At 45.4% G+C, this 6,000-nt stretch overlaps 1 long non-coding RNA gene across 1 annotated transcript in view; it reads right to left on the bottom strand.

The window, feature by feature from the left end:
- Nucleotides 1-821: 821 nt before the first annotated feature.
- The window catches only part of LOC137167683 (uncharacterized), a 135,287-nt gene continuing 130,108 nt past the window's right edge, over nt 822-6,000 (bottom strand). Inside the window, exon 3 of the long non-coding RNA XR_010924166.1 lies at nt 822-988. This is a non-coding gene — a long non-coding RNA (uncharacterized lncRNA). The remainder of the gene's footprint in view (nt 989-6,000) is intronic.

Raw genomic sequence — 6,000 nt, 5'->3', positions numbered from 1 at the left:
GTTCTCCTTAGGATGCTAAGCAGAGCTTTCATTTATTGGTAAACTGCCACAGAAGTGCCCCCCCCCCCCTTTTTTTTTCCTTTAAAAAGCTACTGATGCCAATGTGGAAAGCTTGGGGGGGGGGGAGTGTTCTATTCAGAGAGCATTCTGCACATCTCTTTCCTCTTTTTAAATGACTAAGGACATTGGCACAAAAGAGTTCATTGTTTCTGATGCTTACTCCTCACTTAACGTCACACAGGAGAGAAGTCTGGTTTAGGGATGCAAGCAGAAGACTGGGAACTAGGAAAAATGTCTTAAATCTAATCCCAGCTCCAAAACCATGCCCTCAGTCTCTCATCCTACCCATCTTTAAAATGGGTTTAATACATATGTTCCTACATCGCAGTGACGTAAGAGGTTCAATTAGTTAACAAGCCCAACCCTGTAAACTTTACTTTTAAAAGCAATCCTGTTCAAATGAATGGGAATGCTCATAGGAGGAAGGATGATTCCTGTGAATATCAGTTGGGCTCAGTGTTGGTAAAGTACTTTCAGGATGAACAAGATAAATGCTCAGCATTAGACAGTGCAGACGTATAGGGCTTAACAGATGACTCTGGAAACAAAGAAGTCATCACAAACAGAATATCATGACTTCAGGTAACAATCTGTAGGAACAAATGATACGTACTTTCATGGAAATGCCTTAATAGAAGTGGAAGAAGAAAAACTATCAAAGAATTGTCTCTATGCCATGGTTATTGTTTGTAACTCAATCAAGGCTGCAGATGCAACCAGAGAATGGTCTTTCCATAAGGCACATAGAATTCAAACGTTACCTTGTTCCAATCTCTTCATCTGCTGGATCTGGTCGACTGTCTTCTTTAGAATCTTGCATTTGTCTGGTTTGACACTCAAGGTGTCAATGTCCCCAATGTTTGCCGACAGCAGCTCCGCCAGCTCCTCCAAGTATTTGTTCTCCTGCTCCCTGCGTCGCTTTTCATTGCTGTTACAAAATAAAACTCCAGGTTATTGACTTTTCCCACTGCTTCCCCCAAACAGGCATGTGTGACTCTAACAGGCACCCAGAAACTTTTCTGCTTAGAGACAGGACTGATGCAATCTGAATTCAGATGCAATCTGAATGTCTACAAAATGCATGACGATTTGGTTCAGGCCCTTGTCTATTTTTATGCAGAATGAGTCATAGAATGAAAGCCCAGGAAGACCTGTACAATGCAGACTCAAGTCATACATTCCTAGATGAAGAAGAGATCTTTCTAAAAACTAATATTCAGACACCTTGCTTATTTCAAAAAGTGAAGTATAAACCTGCAGAGCCACTTGCCATGCAGTGGTCCTAACTTCACACACAAAGGATCAACAAGTCCACTAAAGTCAACTAAAAATAAAATTTGAATCAACAGTGGCAGGATTGGGGTGAAAAGCAGCATTGCTATTAGTATCTTCCCAACAAATGCCAACATCATCCCTCCTCCAGGCCAGAGCCAAATGCGGTGGGTCAAACTCTTCCCCATGAACTTTTCCCTTATTACAAATCTCAGAGGTATGGACAAACTGCAAAGAGCTATGGTGTAACTTGGCTCTCATGTGAGTCACTCTAGAGACTATAGCACATTTCTGTGCCAAAGAAAAGAGTGTACTGAACTGCTCTGTGACACACATCCACACCCCCCTCTCTATCACTACCCACTACGGGATGGAATCAGAACTGCTCAAATGTGCATCCTAGGCCTTACATTGCTAACAGCTAATGGACATTCTCTTATAGAGACTAGTAAATTAAAAATGTACATATAAGCACTATTTGCTAAATAAAAGTTCTTATAAAAAGAGTCAAATCACCTTTCTTACAACCTTCAGAAGGACACACAATAAATGATTTCAGAAAATATCATTTAAACCTGGATTATTCCCGGTCATTAATAAGCTGATGTGACTTGAATGGTAGGTCACAAACAGGCAACAATTCTGAAACTGAGCTAGAACAAATCGCTTCCAGATCATAAGACAAAAGCTACAAGGTGCATTTATTGGATGGAAGGAGAAGGGGAAAATTAAAAGGAATATGTTAGCGGTCAAAAATTCTCTGAGCAAGTAGTCAAGTTCTGTCCGGCCAGGGAAGGAGGTTGTGCAGAGGAATATGCTGAAGGCTGCAAAAAGTGGTCAGTTTCATCTTCTGGATGTGGTAGTCATTCTGTTAAAAGTGGATACATACAAAATGCTCAGGACCAGCTAGCACCCTAATATGTCAGCAGCTACCGCTTAGATTATTCCATCCCCAAACACTCAGGCAACTATACACTCACACCCACACACCCACAGGAAACTCTATTCCTACGCTGCACAGATGTTCTGGGGTTTACAGATTTGTTCCTTTTTCTTATTCAATTCCAACAGTATTATTAGCTTTGCTCCTAACCCTGACCGGTGTGCATTCTCCTCTGTCCTCTTCACTGCTGCTTGGACTCTCTGCAACTAACAATTGCGCACACACCTAGATGGACCATCATATCATGCCCCTCACCCTTCTGGAACTCTGGCTGCCTCCCCGGTGCCTCCATTAGACTGAGGTTCACCTTCCTACCCCTTGCTGTCTTCTCTCCTTCCCCAAACCGCTTTGCATAGGGTTAAGTGGCCAGAAATGTAGGAGAGTTAACTTTCTGAGCAGCTGATACAGCAGAGCAGCAGCCGGGTGGTCTCCCAGCAGAATCTGTATTTTGAAAAAAAAATCAACTGCCGGACTATGGGCATCTCCAAGGTGTGGAGAAAATGAATAAAGTTTCCGGTCTGGACACCACAGACTTGCCAAATCTATGTAGCTCAGATTAAGCCAAGCTCCCTGTTAAGTGACAGGTAACAAGCGACTCCTAGGCCTTTTCAGGAAGACAGGTAGCACTGCCCAGTAACTTTTATAGAATCAGATAATGATTAGCTGTTAACTCAGGAGCGTGTACAATTACATTCATTCTCCCATCAGGCAGCTGACAATGAAGTGGTAACTGTATCACATCCAAACAAATGGCTTGATATAAATGTGAACAGGCTAGTGGCAAGTTTGATTTTCAGCTTCTGCAAAATTGTTTGGTCTGTCCAGGCTATCATCTCATCCTCTTTTTGTAATTGATATCAGTGAAATCTGAAGTAACTTGTGCTTTAGGAAATGACCCACTTACATCAAGGGAAGGACTAAACTGTACCCAATTAGGTTAGCTCCAGGGATCTAATACACTTGGCAGGGCCCAGGATGTACAAGAAAGTCTCTCTGAAAAGTTTGATCTCCCCTCTCTTTCTCCTTCCCATATGCATTTCAAAGGAGAGGTTCTATTAGCATACAGTAACCACTCAACAGAACATGCTGTAAAGAGGCCAATAAAATTTTTTGGTAAGTTATCAAAGAGAAATATGAGGCAAAATGCCAAAGGTCTGAGATTTCATAAGCTAAAAGGTAAAAGTTTGAATTAAAAGAAAAAAGAAAAGCTGCAATCAATCTCTGTTTGCAAAAGCAACTAAAAGCAAGTCTAGTGGATCACTTTATAAGCAAGTCACAGAAAACATCCCACATACCACACTGAGGCATGCAGATGAATACTGAGCAGCTACCATTTTAACAGCAGTGAGTCATTTTGCAAAACATTCAGACTTACACAGGTGGTGCTCTTTGCTTATTAAAGAGCAGGTGAACTTCTCAATAGAGCCCAAAAAACCAGTTACCTACCTTTTCGTAACTGTTGTTCTTCGAGATGTGTTGCTCATGTCCATTCCAGGTGTGCGCGCAGCACGTGCACAGTCATCAGAAGGTTTTTCCCCCAGTGGTACCTGTTGGGTTGGTGCAGGTGCCCCCTGGAGTCGCACCTCCATGGTGCCATATAGGGCCCTGTTGATCTGCCACCTCTTCAATTCCTTCTTGCCAGCTGGCTCTGACAGAGGGGAAGGAGGATGGGTCTTGGAATGGACATGAGCAACACATCTCAAAGAACAAGTTACAAAAAGGCAGGTAACCGTTTTTTCTTCTTCGAGTGCTTGCTCATGTCAATTCCAAGTAGGCGACTTCCAAGCTGACCACAGGAGGAGGGGTCGGAGCTCATGGAATCACTGATTGAAGCACGGCTCTGCTAAATGCCGCATCATCCCTGGCCTGTTGGGTGATGGCATAATGTGTGGTGAATGTGTGGATCGATGACCATGTTGCGGCCCTGCATATCTCTAGTGTAGGGACATGCTCAAGGAATGCTGCCAAGGAGGCCTGCGCCCTCATGGAGTGCACTGTCAGTGCTGGGGCTGGCACTTTTCCTAGATCATAGCAAATCCTAATGCAGGACATGATCCACCAAGAACTCCTCTGGGACGACACCGGAAAACCCTTCATCCTGTCCGCTACTGCGACAAGGAGTTGATTTGATTTATGAAATGGTCTTATCCTTTTGATGTGGAAAGCCAGTGCCCGCCTGACATCCAGGGAATAGAGACTTCGTTCCCGGTTATCAGCATGTGGCTTAGGGAAGAATACTGGGAGGAAGATGTTCTGGCTCATATGAAACTGGGATACCACCTTAGGGAGGAATGCTGGATGTGGGCGCAACTGAACCTTGTCCTTATGGAACACCGTGTATGGAGGTTCGGCTGTCAGGGTCTTGAGCTCAGACATCCTCCTAGCTGAGGTTAACGCAACCAGGAATGCCACCTTCCATCAGAGGTAGAGGAGCAGGCATGTTGCTAAGGGCTCAAGACAGGCCCCATCAGTCTGGATAGCACCAGGTTAAGGTCCCAGGATGGTACTGGATGACAAACTTGGGGATATAGCCTGCCAACGCCCTTGAGAAAAAGGGGCACCATCTGATTAGCAGAAACTGATCAACCATCAACCCCTAGATAGAATGCAGAGAACACTGCCAGGTGTGCCTTTATGTATGACACTGCCAGACCTAGCTGCTCCAAGTGCAGCAGATAGCCCAAGATGGAGGGTAATGATGCTTGCATCAGAGAGGTGCCTTTCTGCATTGCCCAAATGGAAAGTGTCTTCCACTGGGCTAAATACGTGGCCCTGGGGGCTGGCTTCCTCCTGCCGAGAAGGAGCTCTCTGACAGGCCCCAAGCATGCAGACTCTCTGGGATTTAACCATGAAGCTTCCACACCATGAGGTGGAGAGACTCAAAGTTGGGATGTTGGAGGTGGCCGTAATCCTCTGTGATTAGGTCCGGTACCAAAGGCAGGTTGAACGGCCTGACTACCAACAGTTCCAGTAGCATTGTATACCAATGTTGTCGGGCCAGGCTGGGGCTATCAGTATAACAGATGCTGTTTTGTCCCTCCTGATCTGGAGCAGGACCTTGTGAACAAGCAGGAAAGGCGGGAACATGTACAGCAGGTGGCTCTTCCAAGGAAGGAGGAACGTGTCCATGATCGAGCCCAGGCTGTGGTTCGGGAATGAACAAAACTGGTGACACTTCCTGTTGAGTCTTGTTGTGAACAGATCTACTTAGAGAACTTCCCACTGCCGGAAGATGCTGTTCACGACGTCTGGGAGAATAGACCACTTGTGGCGGTGGAAGGATCTGCTGAGATGGTCCGCCAGCTTGTTCTGGGATGCAGGAAGGTAAGATGCCTCTAGGAGTACGGAGTGAGCTATGCAGAAATCCCACAGCTTGAGGGCTTCTTGACACAGGGAAGAGGAGCATGCCCCACCCTGTCTGTTTATATAAAACATTGCTGTTGTGTTGTCTGTCATGATTGATACACATCAGCCTTGTAGATGGGACTGGAAGATTTGGCACACTAGGCGAACTGCTTTCAGATCCCTGATGTCGATATGGAGCAATAGTTCTGCTCAAGACCAGAGGCCTTGAGTCCTGAGGGTACCTAGAAGAGCTCCCCTCTCCAATGCTGATGCGTCTGTGACTAGACACAATGAAGCCTGGGGTCTGGAGAAAGGCACTCCTGCACTTACCAATTGAGGGTTGAGCCACCACAAAAGGGATTTGATGACCTGAGGGGGAA

The sequence above is a fragment of the Emydura macquarii genome, unplaced genomic scaffold, assembly GCF_026122565.2.
Source record: "Emydura macquarii macquarii isolate MOO-44397 ecotype Brisbane River unplaced genomic scaffold, CSIRO-AGI_Emac_v2 contig_2960, whole genome shotgun sequence".
Lineage (NCBI taxonomy): Eukaryota > Metazoa > Chordata > Testudines > Chelidae > Emydura > Emydura macquarii.
Note: the sequence above shows the minus strand (reverse complement) of the source record. Positions and strands in the feature narration are given on the sequence as shown.